This window comes from Vigna unguiculata, chromosome 2 (assembly GCF_004118075.2).
Source record: "Vigna unguiculata cultivar IT97K-499-35 chromosome 2, ASM411807v1, whole genome shotgun sequence".
Lineage (NCBI taxonomy): Eukaryota > Viridiplantae > Streptophyta > Magnoliopsida > Fabales > Fabaceae > Vigna > Vigna unguiculata.
In genome coordinates, this window is record NC_040280.1 from 21,715,955 (window position 1) to 21,739,828 (window position 23,874).

The window sequence follows — 23,874 nt, forward strand, 5'->3', positions numbered from 1 at the left end:
ACTTGTGTGCAAAGGTTGGGTTGCCAGTTTGTGAGATGCAACATGACCTTGTGGTATCTACTTCGACATCGGGTTTGGTTAGGACATCATCTTTGTGTGCTAGGTATCCACTAGAGGTAGAAGGGCGCATATTCAAGGTAATCTTGGGGATGGATTCACTCTCTGCCAATCACGTTCTTATAGATTGTCGAGAGAAAAGGTTGTTCTCCAACTCAGAAGAGTTTGAGTTGTTGTCTTCCCAAGGAGTTATGAAGGAGATCCAAGACGACGCGCAATGCTTCATCATCTTCACCACATCTAGAGGTGGAGAAAGAGGAAAGGACGTCAGTTATACCAATGGTGCACGAATTTGAGGATATGTTTTCAGAGGAAGTACCAGGGTTGCCTCCAAGTAGAGAAGTCGAATTCTCTATTGATTGGTACCAAGAACCGGTCCAATATCAATGGCCCCTTACCGCATGGATCCGGCAGAGTTGGTAGAACTCAAAAAGATAGAGGAGTTGTTGATGAAACAGTTTATACGACCCAGTACTTCACCATGGGGAACACCAGTGTTGTTGGTGAAGAAAGATGGGAGCTCACACTTGTGTATGGACTACAAACAGTTGAATAAGATGACCATCAAGAATAAGTACCCCTTCCAAGAATATATATCCAATGGATCAGTTGCATTGTGCGTTAGTGTTTTCCAAGATTGATCTACAGTCGGGATATCACCAGATCTTAGTGAAAGTAGAAGACGTCCAAAAGACAACCTTTTGATCCAAGTACGAGCACTACGAATACATGATTATGCCTTTTGGTGTGACCAATGCTCTAGTTGTATTTATGGACTACATGAACATGATCTCAAGCCATTCTTAAATAAGTTTGTCGTGGTCTTCATAGATGATATATTCATGTATTCTAGGACTCAAGAGAAACACGTCGAGCATCTGAGATTAGTGTTTGGTATTCTGAGGGAGAAGCAATTATATGCTAAGTTGTCCAAGTGCGAATTTTGGATAGGAGAAGTGCAATTCTTGGGACATGTGATATCTGCATAGGGCATAGATGTGGATCCAGCAAAAGTAGAAGTGGTGATAAAGTGGAAAAGTCCCAAGTTAGCAATACAGATTAGAAGCTTCGTGGGTTTATTTAGCTACTATAGGAGATTCATAGAAGTATTCTCCAAAATAGTGGTGCCTCTGACACAGCTTACCAAGAATGACAAACATTTTGCTTGGACAAATAGGTGTGAGGAAAGCTTTCGAGAGCTTAAGCAAAGGTTGACGAGTGCTCCAGTGTTGGTGACCCCTGATGTTGCTAAAACCTTTGAGGTTTACTGTGATGCCTCACATTAGGGTCTTGGTTGTGTGTTGATGCAGGATAAGAAGGCAGTGATGTATGCTTCGAGGCAACTTAAGGTGCGTGAGAATAACTACCCCACTCATGACCTGGAGTTGGCGATAGTGATGTTTGCTTTAAAGATCTAGAGGCACTATCTCTATAGTGCCCAGTTTCGCGTATTCAGTGATCACAAGAGCCTCAAATATTTGTTTGATTAGAAAGAACTGAACATGAGGTAGAGGAGTGGATAGAGTTCTTGAAGGACTATGATTTTGAACTTTTATATCATCCAAGAAAGGTGAACATGGTGGCAAATGTCTTGAGTAGGAAGACGATGCATGCGACACATCTTATGATCAAGGAGTTGGAATTGCTAGAGAGATTCAGAGATATGAAGCTGCAAGTTGAGTGGGGTCGGAGTTCATTAGGTATAGTACCTTGACTATATTTAGTGACTTCTTGAGCCTAGTTAAGGAAAAACAATTGGTGCATGTTAGATTAAAAGGAGTGAAAGAGTTACTTGGAACAGATGAAGTAAAGGAGTTTACCTTGGGTAGTGATAGTGTACTGAGATTTAGAGGCAGGATGTGTATACCTGAAGATGCTGAGGTGAAGAGGTTGGTCCTTGAGGAAAGACACAAGAGTCATCTTAGCTTGCATCCTGGCATGACTAAGATGTACCAAGATCTCAAGGAAACCTTCTGGTGACAGGGTATGAAGAAGAATGTGGCACAGTTTGTACCCGCTTGTTTGACATGTCAGAAGGCGAAGGTAGAGTATTAGAGACCTGGTGGAACTCTACAGCCTTTGGACATATCAGAGTGGAAATGGAATAGCATAGCTATGGATTTTTTGACCCATTTGCCACGAACCGTGAGAGGTCACATATGATCTAGGTTATGGTGGACCGATTGACTAAGAGTGCTCATTTCTTGGAAATGAACCTGAGAATGTCTATCAAGTTGGCTCAGCTATGTTGACATGAGAAGCAAAGGTGGTTATCTTTCATGAAGATTTGATGAAGATTGAATGAAGCTCTTTTAAACTATCTTGAAACCATTACCATTGAAATGAAGCCTACATTAATGAATGAAAGGAGATTTGATGATATCCATGTTGATCAAGGCTCGAACGTGTGCTCTCTATGTAGTTACATCATTAAGAAAGTGTATTTGAAGTTTGTCATTCATATTGTAGACCTTGTAGCATTAATTAGATGCATTTGGTCTTAGGTGTGTCTTTTAATCTGTTGAATGATTTTTCAATAAGTTAAGATGTCTCTTTTAATCTGTTGAATGATTTTTTTAACAAGTTATAAGGTTGGCTATAGTAGTCTTAAACTGCAACAAATTCAATCAATTGATTTATTTTTTAATTGACTGATTTCACTTAAGTCAAGTGAAATCAATTGATTGACTATAAAAGCTGTGATTTTCGAATGAGAGGTAAGTTGATCATTTTGGAGCGCGAATTTAGTCTAGAAACATGTGGAAACTCTCTCCTTCGTGATCATACAGTTGAAGATTGATCTTGGATCAATTCTTGGAGCTTTTGGCTGGGATGTGCTACCATTGAGGTTTGATCTTTCTCAAGCTTTGTGTGTGTACCTGAAAGTTTTCTAAGTCTGCAAAAGGATTCTTGTTGTACTAGTGTGATTCTTGTGTGATTCAAGAGTCTTTTGTGGTGTTTTTGCATATTTTGAAAGTGTAAGAATGGATACTTTGTAAATCTTTTGAAATAATGCAAAGTCAAACTCAGGTTGCCTTGACAAACTGAATGTAGCTCAGGTTTGAGTGAACCAGTATAAAAATCTCGTGGTCTCCTTCTTTAACCTTTCTCTCTTGCATTTTCTTTTTAAAGTTTCAAGAACTTCAATCATCCTTTTCATGTTCTTGCATGTTTTCATGGCATCTGCAACATTGAGCATGCTTACATAATCATTTGGAACCTGTCTTGATCAATCTTGTGCATTGTTACTGGTTTAAAACTTGAATTTGTATTTCTGCATTTTTCCCAGTATTTCAGTCAAATGTTTTCCTATTTCAATCGGTTGATTATACCAAAACAGAATCTGTTTAGTAAAATCAATCGACTAACTCTATTTTTGATCGATTCAAAGTGTACATTTCAGTATTGTTTGCATCCTAACTTGGTAATCTAATTGATTCAATTAAAGTTGATTTTTAACTTTCAAAGATAGCCTAAATTTTTAACTAGCCAATTCAACCCCCTTCTTAGCATTTCAACCATTTAAAAGCTAGCAAATTGTACATCAAGGAAATAATGAGATTGCATGGTGTATCGTCGAGTATAGTTTCATATAGAGATTCACGGTTCACTTCCCAATTCTGACAGACATTATAAAGTGTTTTGAGTAGCAAGTTAACCATGAGTTCAGCCTATCATCCCCAAACTGATGGTCAATCTGAAAGAACAATTCAATTGCTTGAGGATCTATTAAGGACATACGTGCTAGATCATTTGGGTGCTTGGGATGTTTTCCCTCTGATAAAGCTCACATACATCAATAGTTTTCATGCAAGCATCGACATGACGCCATATGAAGCCCTTTATGGCAGGAAGTGTTGATATCAAGATGGAGAAGCAGTGCTGATTAGGCCAGAATTGTTGGAATAAATTACAAAGAAAGTGAAGATGGTGAGGGATAGGTTATAAGCCTCTCAGAGTAGGCAGAAGGCCTATGCAGACTGCATGAAGAGACCTTTGGAATTCATGGCTGAAGATCACGTGTTCTTGAGGGTGACCCGAACCACTAGCGTGGGAAGGGCTCTTCGCTCAAGGAAATTTTCTCCTAAGTTTTTTGGCCCTTATCAAATCTCGGGGAGGATTGAGCCTGTGACTTATGAGATTGTCTTGCCTCCTCAGTTAGCCAATCTCTACCCGGTATTCCATGTCTCACAGTTGAGGAAGTATGTATTTGACCCATCACATGTGTTGGAAGCCGAGGAGGTACAGTTCTGAGAGGATGTTACGAAGGAAGTACCACCAGTTGCTATTGAGGATCGTCGGGTGGAGGAACACCAGGAAAAATCAGTCAGTCTTGTCAAGGTCATCAAGGATCGGAAAACCAGTGACTTTACTTGGGAATTAGAGAAGGATGAGGAAGTCACATCCACATCTATTTTCTTGTAAATCTTAATTTTTGAGGATGAAAATTTTTGTTATTGGAAGATTGTAAGCCCTTTAATTTTCTGTCCTAAAATGTTGGACTTGCCCTTAACTGTTGGACTTAAAATCAACCCATAAGGTACCCAAGACCCCTTATAGCCACTTGTTTCCTTTCATTCTGCTCACTTTGCCAAAAGCAACTCTTTCACTCACTTTTTCTTTCTCTCTAACAGAGCTCTGCTAGAGTTTGGCTCCCGTTCTTCGTTGAGCTAGTAAGCTCCATTTTTATTTCACATAAGTTGGTCCTCAACCCATACCTTCTCTTTTCTAGCTTTACTTTCGCGGTTCCAACTAGGATCCATCGTAGTAACACCGTTTGTGTTCTGGTGTTGGTATTTTCAGCTCACAAATGTTGTAGTGCTCCCCTGTAGGTTGTCTATGTTGTTAGCTAGCATCTATCCAGATAAGGGAACCTAGGGTTTTTCACGTTTTTGAGTATATTGCTTGCATTTGCCTCTATTTTATGTTTAAAATGATTGGATGATGTTTGTGCCTATATGAGAATGAACTGTGGGTGCTTGAGTTGAACTTTACTGGTTTTGCACGCATGAGAGCAGTGAATTCTGTTGAACTCACCCAGACGATCGAAGCCCAGGATAGCAGGTGGAACAAGTTTATTTAATTAAAAATAAAAGAAAATTAAAAAAATTAAAAAGAATGGACCTGGCCATTGGTTCAAGCTATGAGCCTTATTGGGATCACATTGGGATCACATCATCCCCTCCCTCTTGAAGAGTATTTGTCCTCAGATCAAAGAGGGTGATAAAGTTCACAACAACCAAAATTTAAGATTCTACCAGGATAAAAAGCTAATATGCAATAGTCATCAAACAAAATGATATTAATTGATTGAAAAATGTGTGATAATGGACTTGTAAATTTGGAAAAAGCCAATATTATACCCACTTCACAAAAACAGTATCTTACACTTTGAATAAGATGATTTTTGAAAAGAATTTTAGAGTCAAAGTGTGTATTTGTACAAGATGTTAAGAAGGATGAAATAAGGAAATGAAATGAAGAACAAAATGTTTGAGAGGAAAACAACTTAAAAATTTTAATGATAAAGTGAATAGAGTTTAAAGAGGGGAGAACTCCCTTTGAAAGTTGGAACTTAATTGAAGGGATTGGTGAAGGATTGAACACCAAATCCTTAACAATGAATTCCCTTTTTGCTTTTAAAATGATCTTGAACTCTACCACTTGTGATTATATTTCAAGCTCACTCTCTTGTCTTATTTTTTGTCTTTCCTCTCATTCTCTTTAACTTTTCTTAGACTTTCCTCTTTTGCCTTTTCTTCTCCTCTCTTTTCTTCTTCTCTTTTATCTCTTTTTCCTCGTGTTCTCTTTCAGCACAAAGCTTCTCAAGCTCTTCTTTTTCTCTATTCTTTTCATACTCTCAAAGCTTTTTAAGTTTTGTTTTCTCTCTCTTATGTTTTTCTCTATTTCTTTGTTCACTCAAAAGCAAGTCCAAATTATTCTTGAAATCTTTTTCTAGTCTAAAAAACTTACCAATGTTTTGGATGAATACATCCCCTATGTCAATTAATTCTTCTATCCTAACTTGTTGCTCTTTAGTGATTCTAAATGAAGGGGGAATGAAATGTTTCCACATGCATGTTTTTAATTCATAAAATGTATTGACGCATGATTTTCTCCCCTTTTTCACTTTATACTCTCTAGTTTGCCACCACTCAAAGGCATGTCCTACAAACCTAGAAGTAACATGTCTAGGAATATCTATTTGCCTATATTTACTAAACAAGGATTGCACCAATTTCTTTGTATCCCACATCCAATCCCTAAATGATATTGATCTTATATCTTCTCCAAAGAATGGAATGTTACTATGAATGGTGTGATACAACTCATTACTATTATGCCTACCTAAATGCACACTACTATGCTTATCTACATGCATACGACTAGACAAAGTTTTTATCAAAACAATTGTTCACAAAGAAACTTGAAGAATTTCTAAAGAAAAAATAATGGAAAAGATTTCTAAATATACTCCCAAGAAAGGGAGGTGAGTCTGGACAAATTTAAGAACCAAGCCTTTCCTAGTCAGAGATCTCTAAATTTCTTTCACAAAAATTCTTAATAAAAATTCAAAGTGAAACAGTGTGTGTGAAATAGTGTGTAAAAACTTATGACAAAAGAAAAGTCAACTAGGTGTTAAACATCACACCTAGATATTACGGTGACCTAAAACAGAGAAGGACACATACAATTCACACAAAACCTGGACATTTAAAACATAAAGGCAGAAAACATAAAAGCAAAAAACATAAAGACTGAAAACATAAACTAGACGAAAAATCCTAAGTGAAAATTCAAGTGGCCTTTGGAATCCCTTGAACCTCACACTACACGCTTAACTATTACAACTTTGCTAAGGATGGAATTGCTCTAAAGCATTTTCCCACCTAAGCCAAATGAAAGGAAAAACTGAAATTGAAAAAAACTACACAAGTATGAAAACAGAAGTAATACAAAAAGAACTACGCTTCTGGATGCAGTTTTCTAGCTATTCTCCCTCTCGGTCCAGTGTGTAAATGTGTCCCAGCTCACTCCTATGAAGTCTCTCGTGGTACACTCCTTCCAATGTCACGGTAGTGCTCAAAAGTCCCACTCACTCCTGTTTCCTCTCGACAGTATACTCTCACAGCTGAGTCACTCATAACAACTCAACCTTCAAGATGAAATTGCACCTACAAGGGCTGCCAAACAATAGTGAGTGTCCAGAGCAAAGAAAATCCAAGAAAAGCAAGTGCTTCCACTTAAGAATAGCAAGGCAGAAAATCAATAAAAGCTCAAATGAAAGAATGGGACAACATCAATTGAAAGATTAAAGGACAAACTCAATGGAATAAGCAAGCAAAACAAGCAAAGCAAGAAAATATGGCACACAAAAAAGAACCTAAAGAATAAGTCTAGAATAAGATGAAGAAAACTAAAATCAAACAAGACTCAAAATAAGTTGAATTAACAATGAGAACATATGCAAACAAGAGTTGAAATGGACAGTACAAATATGTTGTGGTGACTAGGCCACTTTTACACAAACACTTAATTCATTCCATAACATTCCGTGGTAGATTTTTCTAAGCAGATGTGCTTTTCCAGGGATTCTTTTCTTTTCTTTCAACGCTCAAAGTGGTTTTCACTTATTAGCATTTGAAGCCATAGGTCACAGCAAGTTCAGTCTTCCCATTCCAATTCAACTAACAAGTGCATATGACAGAGTAGAAGCAATTAATTCAACTCAAAAATCAATTTTGAAAGTATCACACAAGGAAACAAAAGAAACAAATCTTGGCATGGCAGTGCAGTAACCAATTAACAAAACTGTTTCACACAACCAAAACTGATTTGGTGAATCACACAGATGATACAGTTACACTAAACAAAGTCAACAGTGTAATAACACAGACAGATGCAACAGATTTTAAAACACTGATGCTGGCTATAGACTACGAAAATCATGGCACCACAAAGTGCTACTGCATAGAAATAAAAGCAAGTTGTAACTCACAAGTAAGCCCACGGTCAATGCACACAGATGTGAACCAAACCAAGAAATTGGCCAACACAATCAAAGCAAAAAAATGAAACTGCAGATACTAGGCCAATCACATATACAAAAAAAATTGTGATATAGCAAATAGAAGTGATCAAACCAGATTTAATGTCAAATAATTGGAAACTATTCAAACAGGAACAACACATAGCAAATCAGCCAAGATTTTTCCAATTAACAAACTGAAATACTTTTTCAACACATATCAGATAAACAGAAATGGCCAAAAACTAAGTCACTCAACCATAACAGATAGATATGATTTAGCCAAAACAGAACGGTCAAGGTACAACTCTGCATAACAAATTGTATCCACAAAGATAGTTAATCCAGAATGCACCAGCACAAAATTATATGGCAAAATTGAATTTGTTACACAGCAGTAAGTATCGCAAAACAGCGAATGGAACAACAAGCACAAATTAAACTGAAACTAGAATCATGAACTGCAGAAAATTGCTAGTGATCTAATAGCAATTAAAGAACTCCACAAAACACAGAAATTAATCATTCAATACAGAACAAAGACCGAAACAAATACAAAACAGTGAACAAAACACATTTTAGGCACAACTGCTATGGAATCAGTGACATATAAAGGAACTAAACAATTCCTAAGACAAAACATAGATCAGAAAAATGTAAAGCTAGGTATAAAAATTGAAATAAACCTACGGACATGCATTGGAGCGCAGGAGCAGAGAGCTATGACATGATATAATCTGTATTGATCCAAGGCAATCAAAACAAGGAATTTGAATCAATATCAGCGAGAAAATTTTCAGCACAGATTCAACACAGATAAGCAAAAATGCAATCGAATAGAGAACAAGACAGAAGCAAACATCTAAGAAGAAAAACCAGAGATAAAGAAGAAACTTATCTCAGCGCGATCCAAGCACGAGTGGCTCTGAATACCACTTGATGAGACTCCTCTGTCGCGGTAATCGCCGGAAAGCCTCTCCAATCAGCGTTCTACCGATTGAAACTCGCAGAGTGCGAGGGAAACGCAGCGGAAGACTTGGATTTGGAGTTTAACACTCAGATTGCTCTCGTATCTTACTGGTTTGGTAACCCTAGGAGGGGAAATCCTCGTCTAAAGGGAAAGGGGAGCTAAGACGAACGGTGGCAGTGATCTCTACTAAATTTATCATTCATCAAATGCTGTTGATTACAAACAAAGGTTAACCTTTTATAGAAGAAAGGCAACCAGAAAAGAATGGAGGGAAGGAAATGATCTAATGGCAGCGAGGCCGTGTACAAGTCCTAACGGGAAAATGGGTTGGGGCAGCAACGTTGAAACCTAACGGTGCTATCGTGATGGAAGGAACACGTGAAAGGAGACAAGGAGGGATCAAGCAAAACAAGGACACGTTGAACCCTAGCGGCTGGTGTTCCACGCGTGGTGAAGAAAACCCTGGCAGAGGCTTCCGTGATGTGTGGGCTTGGTGGATGCTGAACAAAGGAAATTGTTGGCTGTTGTGAAGGAATTGGACGCGTGAGGTATGGGATAATTGGGCTCAGGCCCAATTAAAAGTGCTGCTATGTAGAAGCAAATGTTGGCTTTAGCTGATCCAACATACACGCTCCATTCCACACATCATCACATACTTGAATAGATTGGTTGTGAATAGGGCCACAGGCCCGATGGCAACATTTAAAGAATTTGGTATCATGAAAGATAGGCTGCAATTAGTAAACCAACCCAATTAGAACAAGTTTTATTTAATTGAAAATAAAAGAAAATAAAAGAAATTAAAAAGAATGGGCCTAGCTAATGGCCCAAGCTATGAGCCTTGTTGGGGTCACATCAGGTTGTCTATGTTGTTAGCTAACATCTGTTTTATGTTTAAAATGATTAGATGATGTTTGTGCCTCTGTGAGAATGAACTGTGGGTGCTTGAGTTGAACTTTGCTGGTTTTGCACGCATGAGAGCAGTGAGTTCTGCTGAACTCGCCCAGGCAAGCGGAGTGGTCACTCAAAACAAAAAGCTCTTGCTTAGGCGAGGATCTCTCGCCTTAGCGAGAACAATAGAAACTCGCCCCCTCTTTGTTTTGAGGATTTGCCTAAGCAAAGGCCACTCGCCTGAGCAAGAGTAGTCTCGCCTAAGCAAGATGGGCTAGCTTGAGCAAGACCTCGATGTGCCCTCTATTTGCAATCTCACCCAGGCGAGATTTGGTAGCTTGAGCAAGGGGTTCCTCTCGCCTGAGCAAGAACTCTTTAGCCTGAACGAGATTTACAGAGTTGATTGTATACGTGTGTGTTTCAAATGATTGGATGATTTGTGCTTTAAACAATTCAAGTATGATGCCATGTATGCTCTATATGATATATTGGGAATTGAATTGATGAGATTGGTATGAATGAATTCATGAAACATGATGGGGTGGGTGGTTGGATATTGGTATGAGTTTGTTATGCATGATAAATTTATGGTTGGTTGGTGAGACATGACTATGGTATGAATTGGACGTAATTCCATAAACTTCTTGATGAGATCTCATGGTAGTGTCATATGTGATGGACATAATTTTATGAACCTCTTGGTGAGATCTCATGGTGATGCCTTATGTGGTAGACATAATTTCATGGACCTCTTAGTAAAGTTTCATTGAGGTGTAGTGTATATAATTAAGTAAGGATTCAAGTAAGGAATGCATCCTGAAACTCTAAAAAGTCAGTTAGTCTCACGTAGAGCGGACTAACTCAAGTGGTGAGAATAGCACGAGGCCCTAGTCTTTGGCAGGTGACCTTAGATGTTTAAAGACTAACCTTGTGCGTGGTAGGGTGAAATCCATTGACAATGGCTCTGCAGAGTAGTAGAGACCATCACAAGTGCAAACATCTGGTGAATTCGACCGATTATATATATCCGGATAATTGAGCTTTAGAGTCTTACTTGTTTGCTATCACATGATTGTTTGCATAATCTTGTTGCATGTTTATGATTTGTTTTAAGTATCTGTATGCCATAACATCTTAAAATAATTTCTACTCTATCTTACCCTTTATGTTTGCTTTTGTGTTTTGGGCGTGGTTTTCCTTTTTAAAATGAGCATCAATTTATTGATATGAGCAGATATGGAAATTCCTAGTGGTCACCAGGGTAATCAAAACTCTACCGTGTAGCCAAGCTATGGTTGGATCTCATTCCTTCAAGTATTCTCTGTAGACACTATTGCCTATGTATTTTGGTCAACTGTCAAACTATTACATTTTGTTTTGTTAATGACATCGTGGTGTGCCTTAGTTTTCTCTTCGAGTATTTTGGATGACTGTAATGGGTGACACTTATACTCCATGGCGTTGTTCTTTATATTATATTCTATGAGATGTTTCCTTTATAGGATTTAATCTCTACTAAATGGCACGTTACAAATTTTGCACCTAGAATTTCTTTTTGAATAAAAATGATAAATCTGAGGAAATGATCTTGGTGATAGAATTCTACTAACTCTAGTTGTAGATGACACAACCATTAAGTCCCTAAGAAATTAGAACAAGTGAGACACACACCACATGCTTTAAACTAGAGTAGAGTCTTCAAACATTTCAAACATAATATAAGCAATTAGAAACTACTAAGTTATAATGGTTCATAGACACACACCACATGCTTTGAGATGACTTTGTTGACAATTAGAAACTACTAAGTTATAATGGTTCATAGACACACACCACATGCTTTGAGATGACTTTGTTGACACTCAGGAATATGACTGGCTTGTTTGTGTGGTTGTTAATTTTTAAGACTTCACTCATTTTTTAGTAGTCCAATGTAATATTATAAGAGAACACATCCTTTTATCATAAAATTTTTAAACCTAAATAGCGTCTAATTTGATAATATTAATAATATTTAATTCTCAATCCACAATGTGTAAACACACACAACTGTGAAATGAGTCCAGATACCTTTATGTAAACACACACGGCTGTGAAATGAGTGAATTACTCATGCACACATCATGTAACATGCATGTTACATAGGCACTATACAACCCCAAACTAAGAAAATTTCATTACATTGCAATATCTAATGAACAAAAAACATAGAAGAATACCTTCTGCAACAATAGAGCTTCTTGAGGACAGGTTGGGAAATTCATCAAACCAACTCCAACCATTAATAGACCGTAACATCCTAAAGACACAACAAAATATATAGGTAGCTGCACAGAGGACAGAACAAGGAATAGTCACCATGATGTAATTAAATTTCAACACATTAGAACTACAACACGATTGAGGAAGCTGGAAAAGATCATAGTACTTTGTTAAAAAGCCTTAGGTTAGGTTTCAATTTAGTTGCCATAATCCCCCTCAATAGGGAATCCACATACACAATTGCATGCCCCACCCTTGGAAACAGAAAGCCTCCCCAGCCAAAAAACTATCTTGTCACTTAAACATTGTCACTTAAATCAAATAAAAAATAAAATTCAAGCATATAATAATATGAACCTACCATCCAAGTGTAGCTATGTGAAATTACCGAAGTTTGTAAAAGGCCAATCCATAACACCGTACTGGCTACTACCAATGCCAAAACCTTCACAACATGCTTCATTTATTAATCTGAAACTAGATCAAATAAAGAATTCCTGAAGATCAAGACTAAACAATCCAGGCATAAATAGAAAACAAATATCAGAAGATCCAAGACAAAATCAATGAATTGGATGAAGGAATTCAGTTCATTACATAAAGCATTAACACATCAAATGTATTCAAAATGTTTTTATGGCCTTCGAAGATAAAACTTACACAATCACAGCTAAAAACGCAAGTACATACAACATTTCATCATTTCATATCTCCAACCAGGCAAGGGTCAAAATAAATAATCAAATGTAATCACATTCATGAGAATACCAAATCCTACATGTCTACTTAATTGAATTAAAAATTATTTGTCACTTCCATCAGGTGGAATCTCCATGAAATTTATTTCATTGCAACTCAAAACCCTTGCGCAATTTTCCAGCATCACTTGGAAGTATACAGACATACCAACTAAATCTATGTCACAAGATCAAGGAAACCAAGAAGAAAAAATTCGCTGAAAAATAATGAAGAAATTCAATTTATTACATAAAGAATTCCCACATCAAATGTATTCAAAATTCTGCTATGGCCTTCGAAGTTAAAACTTAAGCAATCACAGCTAAAAACGCAAGTACATACAACATTTCATCATTTCATACCTCCAACCAGGCAAGGGTCAAAATAAATAATCAAATGTAATCACATTCATGAGGATACCAAATCCTACATGTCTACTTAATTGAATTAAAAACTATTTGTCACTTCCATCAGGTGGAATCTCCGTGAAATTTATTTCATTGCAACTCAAAACCCTTGCGCAATTTTCCAGCATCACTTGGAAGTATACAGACGTACCAACCAAATCTATGTCACACGATCAAGGAAACCATGAAGAAAAAATTCGATGCACATCAAATGAAGGAATTCAATTTATTACATAAAGCATTCCCACATCAAATGTATTCAAAATTCTGCTATGGCCTTCGAAGTTAAAACTTAAGCAATCACAGCTAAAAACGCAAGTACATACAACATTTCATCATTTCATACCTCCAACCAGGCAAGGGTCAAAATAAATAATCAAATGTAATCACATTCATGAGGATACCAAATCCTACATGTCTACTTAATTGAATTAAAAATTATTTGTCACTTCCATCAGGTGGAATCTCCATGAAATTTATTTCATTGCAACTCAAAACCCTTGCGCAATTTTCCAGCATCACTTGGAAGTATACAGACATATCAACTAAATCTATGTCACAAGATCAATGAAACCAAGAAGAAAAAATTCGCTGCACATCAAATGAAGGAATTCAATTTATTACATAAAGCATTCCCACATCAAATGTATTCTAAATTCTGCTATGGCCTTCGAAGTTAAAACTTAAGCAATCACAGCTAAAAACGCAAGTACATACAACATTTCATCATTTCATACCTCCAACCAGGCAAGGGTCAAAATAAATAATCAAATGTAATCACATTCATGAGGATACCAAATCCTACATGTCTACTTAATTGATTAAAAACTATTTGTCACTTCCATCAGGTGGAATCTCCGTGAAATTTATTTCATTGCAACTCAAAACCCTTGCGCAATTTTCCAGCATCACTTGGAAGTATACAGACGTACCAACTAAATCTATGTCACAAGATCAAGGAAACCAAGAAGAAAAAATTCGCTGCACATCAAATGAAGGAATTCAATTTATTACATAAAGCATTCCCACATCAAATGTATTCTAAATTCTGCTATGGCCTTCGAAGTTAAAACTTAAGCAATCACAGCTAGAAACGCAAGTACATACAACATTTCATCATTTCATACCTCCAACCAGGCAAGGGTCAAAATAAATAATCAAATGTAATCACATTCATGAGGATACCAAATCCTACATGTCTACTTAATTGAATTAAAAACTATTTGTCACTTCCATCAGGTGGAATCTCCGTGAAATTTATTTCATTGCAACTCAAAACCCTTGCGCAATTTTCCAGCATCACTTGGAAGTATACAGACGTACCAACTAAATCTATGTCACAAGATCAAGGAAACCAAGAAGAAAAAATTCGCTGCACATCAAATGAAGGAATTCAATTTATTACATAAAGCATTCCCACATCAAATGTATTCAAAATTCTGCTATGGCCTTCGAAGTTAAAACTTAAGCAATCACAGCTAAAAACGCAAGTACATACAACATTTCATCATTTCATACCTCCAACCAGGCAAGGGTCAAAATAAATAATCAAATGTAATCACATTCATGAGGGTACCAAATCCTACATGTCTACTTCATTGAATTAAAAACTATTTGTCACTTCCATCAGGTGGAATCTCCATGAAATTTATTTCATTGCAACGCAAAACCCTTGCGCAATTTTCCAGCATCACTTGGAAGTATACAGACATACCAACTAAATCTATGTCACAAGATCAAGGAAACCAAGAAGAAAAAATTCGCTGCACATCAAATGAAGGAATTCAATTTATTACATAAAGCATTCCCACATCAAATGTATTCTAAATTCTGCTATGGCCTTCGAAGTTAAAACTTAAGCAATCACAGCTAAAAACGCAAGTACATACAACAGTTCATCATTTCATACCTCCAACCAGGCAAGGGTCAAAATAAATAATCAAATGTAATCACATTCATGAGGATACCAAATCCTACATGTCTACTTAATTGAATTAAAAACTATTTGTCACTTCCATCAGGTGGAATCTCCGTGAAATTTATTTCATTGCAACTCAAAACCCTTGCGCAATTTTCCAGCATCACTTGGAAGTATACAGACGTACCAACTAAATCTATGTCACAAGATCAAGGAAACCAAGAAGACAGAATTCGCTGCGCATCAAATGAATCAATTCAAAACAGATGTTTACGTCATATTCAGAATGATATTAATTCCTAAAGAAAGAAAACATTAACGATGGTTATTAGTTATGACAGTTTAACCTAAACACTTAAATTCATAACACTATAATGGCTATTACTGATGCCAAAATCTTCACAAGATGCTTTGTTAATCGGAAATTAGATCAAAACCCCGCGTGCCATTGTGGAAGCGGTTTTCAAAACCCCGTTGATCAAGTGTTCGTATCGAAAGTAGATTCAATCGAAGATCCTGCAGGTGTCATACATCTTTCAAAGTTTACACCCAACATCTATTACTATTTGGATATTGCCAAGACCCACAATCTTAGCAACACTGGTATTTCCCATCTTCACAAGGCCAAATGTCTGCAGTATCAGTTGTCCGTTCAACTTTTCCACTCGACTCTACAAGGCATAACTCTTCTTGAACAGTGTATGCAACAACTCTTCAAGGACTGTGACTTGTGTCTCCCCATCCCTCTTTGCTAGGGAGCTTTCTGGGTCTTGCTCCCTTCGTAACCTTCTACAATTTCTCTTGAAATGACCTTTCATCCCATATTGCTAGCACCTTGGTTTCCACCCTTCTACTGACCTGCCCCTTATTAACTTACCCCTACTTTTGCTCCTTCCTCTCCATCTGCCTTGATTTTCCCTTCGCTGTATCCCCCTACCTTTTGTGACAAAGACTTCCTCGTTGTTTACGACATTTTCTTTTCGCCTAACTTCCTCATTGAACAAGGCGTCCTTCACTATAGACATAGTGAGTTTTCCACCAGAAGTTTAATTATTGCAAGTGACTACTACAGTGTCTCAATTATCAAGAAGAGAACTAAGCAGTAAGAGAGCTTGCATCTCATCATCAAGATTTAGTTCCACTACAAACATTTGGTTTACTACATTTTGAAATTCACTGGTGTGCTCAGCCACCGACATTCCACTTCGCAATTTCATACTCACCAACTTTCACGCTAGGAGGGCCTTATTACGTGCTATCTTTGATTGATACATATCTTTCGGCTTCTTTCAAAGAGCATAAGCATCAACTTCTTGAGACACATGATGAAAGACACTATGATCAATCCATTGTCTAATTAAACCAATTCTTTTTCTATTCGTCTTCTTCCATTCCGCATCCTTAGTAGGATCGGCGTTTATACCTTTGTGTTATATAGGATCATAATAATCTTTATGATAAAGAAGATCCTCCATCCTTGGTTTCCAAAGTGTATAGTTGTAAGCAGCGAGTTTAATCATGGCACCATTTGTATCTTCCATTCTTTGTTGTAAAAGAATAATAAGAATAGTACAACTCGAGTTCACGAGAAAGAATCGCACGGATAGGGTTGGGTATAAAAAATCTGCACTAAAAAACCCATTAGTACAACTCGCAAACCATTCTAACACCGGAAATTGCTACTGCATGTAGCTGATTTCAGTAATTTACTTATCTAGGATTAAAGAAACAAAAAGAAATTCAAGAATGGAAACACCGGAATTGGTTTTGATGTTAAAGAACTATTAAAATAGACAATTAGATCAAGTAAAATGCCGAAATGCAACTTACTACCTGACATAATCTGAAGCTCAAGAAAGATCTATGGTTCCAGAGCATCAATTTCTCTTATAACTCGTCATCTAAAATATTCATCCAACAAATGTGATATGATCAAGATTCAAGAGCAGAAATTTCTCCGATAAATTGTCAGCGATTATTCGTACGAAATTTGAGATGTGTAGAGGAAACAGAGAAGGAAGATGATTGAGAGAGGCTTGCAACTCGCCGCGGAGATGAGAATTTTATACTTGGTCTCGGTGGGTGTTGCGTTTGGGCTTGCCAGAACTGGGCCTGTGTGTTTGAGACCTATTTTTTTCTGTACCCCCACAGTTTTCTCCTACACTCACATTTTAGGATATCATTTTGTCCCCACAATTTCAAATTCCCAAAAAATGATGCACGTATAAGAGATGTTGAGGGCTATACAGTCGTAATAATGGATCATTAGGTTTGAATATAATGATGTGTGATTATCATTGAGGTAAGTACAAACATGCACTTAAATTCAAGTATATGAAGTAAAAAAAACATAAATAGTTTTTAAAAATACATAGTAAAAAGAGAAGATTTTCTTGAAAATGAAATTGTTACTAAAAGTCTAACGTTGCATTTTTATTTAATTCTCTTAATTATAAACGTTGATTTTGTTACAATTGACCACTTTATGAAATCTGTATATGAAAGTGTATTTAATTAACTTTAGTATTGATGATGTAAGATTTAAGTCTTTGGAAAAAATAATAAATATTTGAGTAATTTACATCCAAATATGTATGTTTTGTATGCCTACAACAATGCTAAGACTTTTAATGTGGATAATAAAAGGTCTATTTTTTGTGCCTATGTATTTATCGGACCAAATATTGTCTTAGTTTATAAAATCAATATTTGATGTCAAAACAAGTACAATAACAAAGTCCATGAGTTTAGTTGAAGTGGCTTCATAGAACTTTAAATCTCTTCCCATATACAAATTATTTACTATGATAATCTTGATATAATTTTTCATCACTCACAATCTTGTCTTATGCTCTAGAACAAACACATGAAATTGATTAATCAAAAGGTTTTTAATAAGTCTCTTCTTACCATTAATAACAAATATATTTTGTGAATAAATCAATATTTTAACGATCAAACTTAAAGTTCTCATAAAGTTTGTGTCACATGGTAAAAATCAGGACTTTTTTCCCACCTACCACGATTTCATGAAAGATTACATTATTCACGATCCTCCAAAATTATAAGTTGATTTTTCAAAAATAAGATATTTAATATCAATGAGGCACTGCTGATATTAGGTATATAGGTATATACATATATACTTGCATCCATTCCTATTCACCAACTCACAGTCTTGTTATTGATCCTCAATACTACCTGCAAGACCATTTACTTACGCATATCGACATAAATATACGATCATCGTAGGTGAAAACCACATCCACAAAAACGCAAGGGTAAACTGGTGAAATTTTAATTTTACTGTAACAAAACAAATAAAACAAATAAATTTCTTCACATAGTATTAACACAAATCATACTCAAATAATGTCATATACAAATTCTATAAAGTAAATCATTTATAATTAATCTTATGTAATTATTTTACCAGCTTTAATGTAAACTCAAATGTATTATATTTTTTGGTGGTTAGTTAGGATAGATGAGCTAACAACTCATTTAAATCCCCAAGGTTTACACCTCCCACTATAATAAATGTATTATATTTATTATATTTTGTAGTGGTTACTCAGGATAAATAAGTCTCAACATGACCAACAAAGTAACCAAAGATAAATGAGTCTCAACATGATCAATGAGTCTCAATATTGTCAACAAAGTATTCCAAGGATAAATGAGTCTCAACATGGCCAACAAAGTATCCCAAGAATAAATGAGTCTCAACATGGTCAATAAAGTAACCCAAAAACATCTCATCTTGAGTAATATCCACTTATTTAAGTCTCCAAGGTCATACCTCCATCCACAATATCAAATCTTTTTTTGTCATAAATTTTATTTTTATATTAAACCATATAATGTATAAATAAATAAATAGGATTTGTGCATAACAAAAGGATAAATATGATAAATAAAAAAGACCAATACACGACGTAACTGGAGATAAATATAAATAAATACATGAAAGTAAATATAAATTGAATAAATAAGACCGGTGTATAACTGAAGATGAATATAAATAAATAAATGAGATCGAGAACTAAATATAAATTAGAATGAGGTTAGAGACACCTCACTTAACGTAGACATAAAAATAAAATAATTATGAACAGATCAAAAAATTATAATAAAGGTAAAGAGATAAAATGATAGATGTCTCTTCCCCTTACTTTTAAGATGATTGTCCTAAAAAAAATTATACAAAATATTTTGTTTTAGATCTAACAAGATTAACATTGCTCTTACGTACCTTCATTCAAAATATAAAATAAGGGATTATATAGTTTTAAATAAAAACAAAGTTATTTGAGTGGAAATAATTGGATAGAAATGTAAAGTAAATAAATATGATCGGTGTATAAATGAAGATAAATAAAAATAAATAAGATCAAATTTAAATATAAATAAAATAAGAGGACCAGTGAAATAAATATAAATTGAATAATATGTGTGCGTGAATAAAAATAAATATAAATGACAATAAAATTAAAGACACTTCATTTAATATAAATATAAAAGTAACATAAATATATAAATAAAAGTAATTATAAATAGATATTAAATAATAAAAAGATAAAACGACATACACACATTCTTCCTCAACCATACGAAAGAAATCGTAAACCTGTTGTATATGTTTTTATTTCTTCCTTTCTCCTTCTCTTTCTCCTTCTCTTTTATTACTTACTTATTCTTCTTCTATCCATAAAAATAAATTCATTCTCTGTAATAGCTATAATTAATTTCCCTCTTCTTTTTATAGTGTTAGGTTTTTATAACCAAGAACAAATGTATTAACCGGATCTTATCTATTCATACGTGGAGATAAGATAAGATTGGTAATTATCTGTATTCTCTTTTAGTAATTATAACTTAAGTTTTTGCAAATTTTCCTTTTGCTTTATTTTACTCTTTATTAATACATACTAGTTATTTTGTGGTATTTAAAGTCTTATCTTTTTCTTACAATATTATATTTATCTTATCTTATTTAATGATAATGTAATTATAATATATTTATTTATATTGATTTATTTATAACTTATATATTTATAATACATATATATTTTTTAAACAAACGTGCATATAGTTTTGTAGTAACACTATTATATTATTACGTTGCTATTAGTTAATTAGTTTTAATATTTATGTATATTTATGATTGTTGTATTTATATATTCATATTGTAATAAATGCCTTATATAATATTTTAAATATTTATATTATTTTGTTAAAATATTTACATTATTCTATTTTCTATATAAACATTTGTTATCATTATTGCACCAGTAGTTATTATTTATTTTTAGTATTACTATTATTTTTACCATTTATAATTTATTTATTTTTTATTTATTATGGCCAGTATTATTTCTAATAATTATATATATATATATATATATTAAATAATAAAATATTTATAAATAATGTGGTTGTGACATATTTTATATTTAAAAAATTACATCGTAAAATTTTTGGATGTTATAATTCTTCTCCACATATAAAAATTTTCGTTCTCAAAAATTGTTTTATCAAAAATAAAATTGTGTTATAATTTTCTTTAATTATTCACCAATTTATAAAAGATACTAAGTCATGTTTTCTCACCATAGGTGCACGGTTTGTAATATATTATCTAATATTGAAATGTCTAACTACCATAATATACCTATAAGATATTGACATAATCATGTTTAATGTAACTAATTTGTTCTTGTATTCCTATAGTAAATCATTTTCTTCGATTTTTTTTTTCTTTCGGTACTCAAACTATATCTTTAACCTCCTCAGTCTATTAAGAACCGGGTTCTCCATTAAAATGAGTTCTTGATCGATACTTGTGATGTTTGAATTCTATCTTTATTCAAAACATCCTCAATAAAAGGGTTAAGTATGTTTTTAGTCCTTGAACTTTGGGCCAAAATTGGAATTCATCCCTGGTTGAAACTTTGATAAATTTTGGTCCCTAAACTTTAAAAATGAATGAATATAGTCCTTTTAACCCAATTTTGTTAACTTTTTTTTAGGTTTCAAACGCATTTCTCAGTAAATATTGGAGTTGTTTATGCCGTTTGACACATTCTCGGCTTAATATTCACTCTGAAATGCGTTCGAAACCTAAAAAAAAGTTAACAAAATTGGGTTAAAAGGATTATATTCATTCGTTTTTAAAGTTTAGGGACCAAAATTTATCAAAGTTTCGACCAGGGACGAATTCCAATTTTGAGTCAAATTTCAGGGACTAAAAACATACTTAACCCTCAATAAAATTTACTCTCTTCTAGATATTACACGAATTTGAATTATCTAATATCTTAAAACTTCATAAATCTCTTGTCTCATCTATAATCTATTCCGATCAAATAAATACTTAAACTCTTATAATAGTAAATTGGGAAATTTGTGCCCTCAAGACAATGTCTTCCCGTCTTCAAATTATTCGTCAAGTGTAGAATAAGCATAGAGGCATATGATTCAGGTCCTTGAGGACCGAATTTCCAACGTCAACCAAAAAGTGTACTACCTGTGTAATATTTATGTATAGTGTGCTATACTTGTAATTTTTCATCGAAATTGTGCTAGAGGGAAAAAAATCTAAAAACCAGAGAATGTTAGAGTGACAGTGTGACAATTGTCAACAAAAAATTAATGTAGTGACATTAATTGGTATCAAAGTCAACTATTAAACATTCAATTCAATTATTCCAGTTTAGATTACGAGTTCAATTTCTAACAAAACAATTATTGATAGGGAGGTTAGTATAAGTAATATCAATAGTCCCTTAAGAGGTCAAATGAAACAAAAGATAATACTATCATGGTATTTGAGTTGCTACTTTTTTAAGTAAAAAAAAACTTTTTGTTCTGATTTGATTCAAGTCCGTCTGGCAGCCATTAGATAAACAACCACATTTTCGATATATTGTTTGCTTTGGAGCAGCTGAAGCTCCATCACGAGTTTGTCTTTACAAGACGTCTCAGAAGGTAGAGGAAAATAGTAGTATTTAAACTGTAGTTAACCTCGATTCCTAAGTAATGAGAGACTTATTGAGTGTACCTAATACTTTTAACTACAACTTTTAGTACAGTATTAAGTGTCTTATTTGATATAAAATACCATAATTTAAATATATGATTTGATATAAAGTAAAAATGAGAATATGTTTTTTCTGAAAAGGAAAATGTTAATATTTAAATGTTTGAAAAAAGAAGATACAAACGATAGAAATGACAAAGTGAGGGTTACACATTAAGGTAATGTTTTTATTTGCGGATGTGAGCGAGGGAGAGAGGGTATGCACCTTTGTTTGGATACGGAGGATTTGATATAATTTGGAGGTGATGATTTACTATTGAGAAGAGTAGCTCCAACCTTTGATTTGGAGATGATTTGCCTTGATATCCTCTAGCATACACATGACATTACTAGGATTGGACATATTATTTTATACTAGAAAAACTGAACTATTTTGAACAAAAACTAAAATGGACTATTATGTAATTCAGTTAAAAGAAACTAAACTTGTTGTTTTGCAGTTCACTTAACTGAACTGCCTTTTTTATTTCTTCCTTTCAACTTATTACCGTAATATAGTTTATTTTGTAGTCTAATAAAATAGTGGCTAGGAAGCAAAATGAGTAAGTAAATTATTTCAATGTTATTTATCCATTATATTTGACAATTATGTATATACCGTCGAAGATATAAAGTTTACTTTAATCTGATATGTTACCAATTTAAAATTTTTTATATTATCAAATAATTAAAAATTATATTATAATATAATTTAAAAATAATTATTATAAAATCAAATAAGTTTATTATTTAAGTTAACAAAATAATGATGTTTAAATATATTATAATAGCTTTTATATATATATATATATATATATATATATATATATTATTTTTTTTTTCGAGCAAGGATTTAGAAAATAAGTAAGAATAATTATTTTATAACTAAAGTTTAAATATTTTATTTTTAAAGTATTAAACATATAAATAAAGAAAAATATTCCCATTATCTTATTATATATTTGTTTTTCCTAATCAAACCACGTTCATTTTAATTTTTTTTTTCTTCTTCCAACTATTGTATCTCCTAAAAGAAAAAAATTAAAACCGAGAATGATAAAAAAAACTCTGCATTAATCCCAATTCTAATTAAAATTATATATGCCTCAAACCATCAAAATTTTAAAAATTAAAATAAAAAACGTGAAAGTTATTAAATCATGATTATATCAATGGAGTTTTTAAGTGTACTTCAGTTTAGTTTAAAAATAATGCAATTCAATTTAAAATTAGTATAATTCGATTCAAAAATAGTATAATTCAGTTCAAAAATAGTGCAATTGGTTTAAAATCAGTACAATTCAGTTCAAAAAATAGTTAAAAAATAGTACAAACTTTAAGAGTAGTGTAGTTAAATTCAAAATAGTGTAATTCAATTAAAAAATAATACATTTCAGTTCAGAAGTAATGCAGTTTGTAAAACATTTTGGTTTATAACAGATCAGTTAAGTTCATATAATAGTGCAGTACAGTTCAGTGCAGTTCAGTTTTTTAGAAAAAAAAAACGTCTGAATTGTTTTT

At 33.8% G+C, this 23,874-nt stretch overlaps 1 long non-coding RNA gene across 1 annotated transcript; it reads right to left on the minus strand.

Moving 5' to 3' along the window:
- Window positions 1-9,144: 9,144 nt before the first annotated feature.
- Window positions 9,145-17,337, minus strand: LOC114168179. Its single transcript, XR_003600633.1, has 4 exons — window positions 17,106-17,337; window positions 12,571-16,896; window positions 12,167-12,274; window positions 9,145-9,787 (listed from the first exon to the last, which is right to left on the minus strand). It is a non-coding gene; the product is annotated as an uncharacterized LOC114168179 (long non-coding RNA).
- Window positions 17,338-23,874: the final 6,537 nt, after the last annotated feature.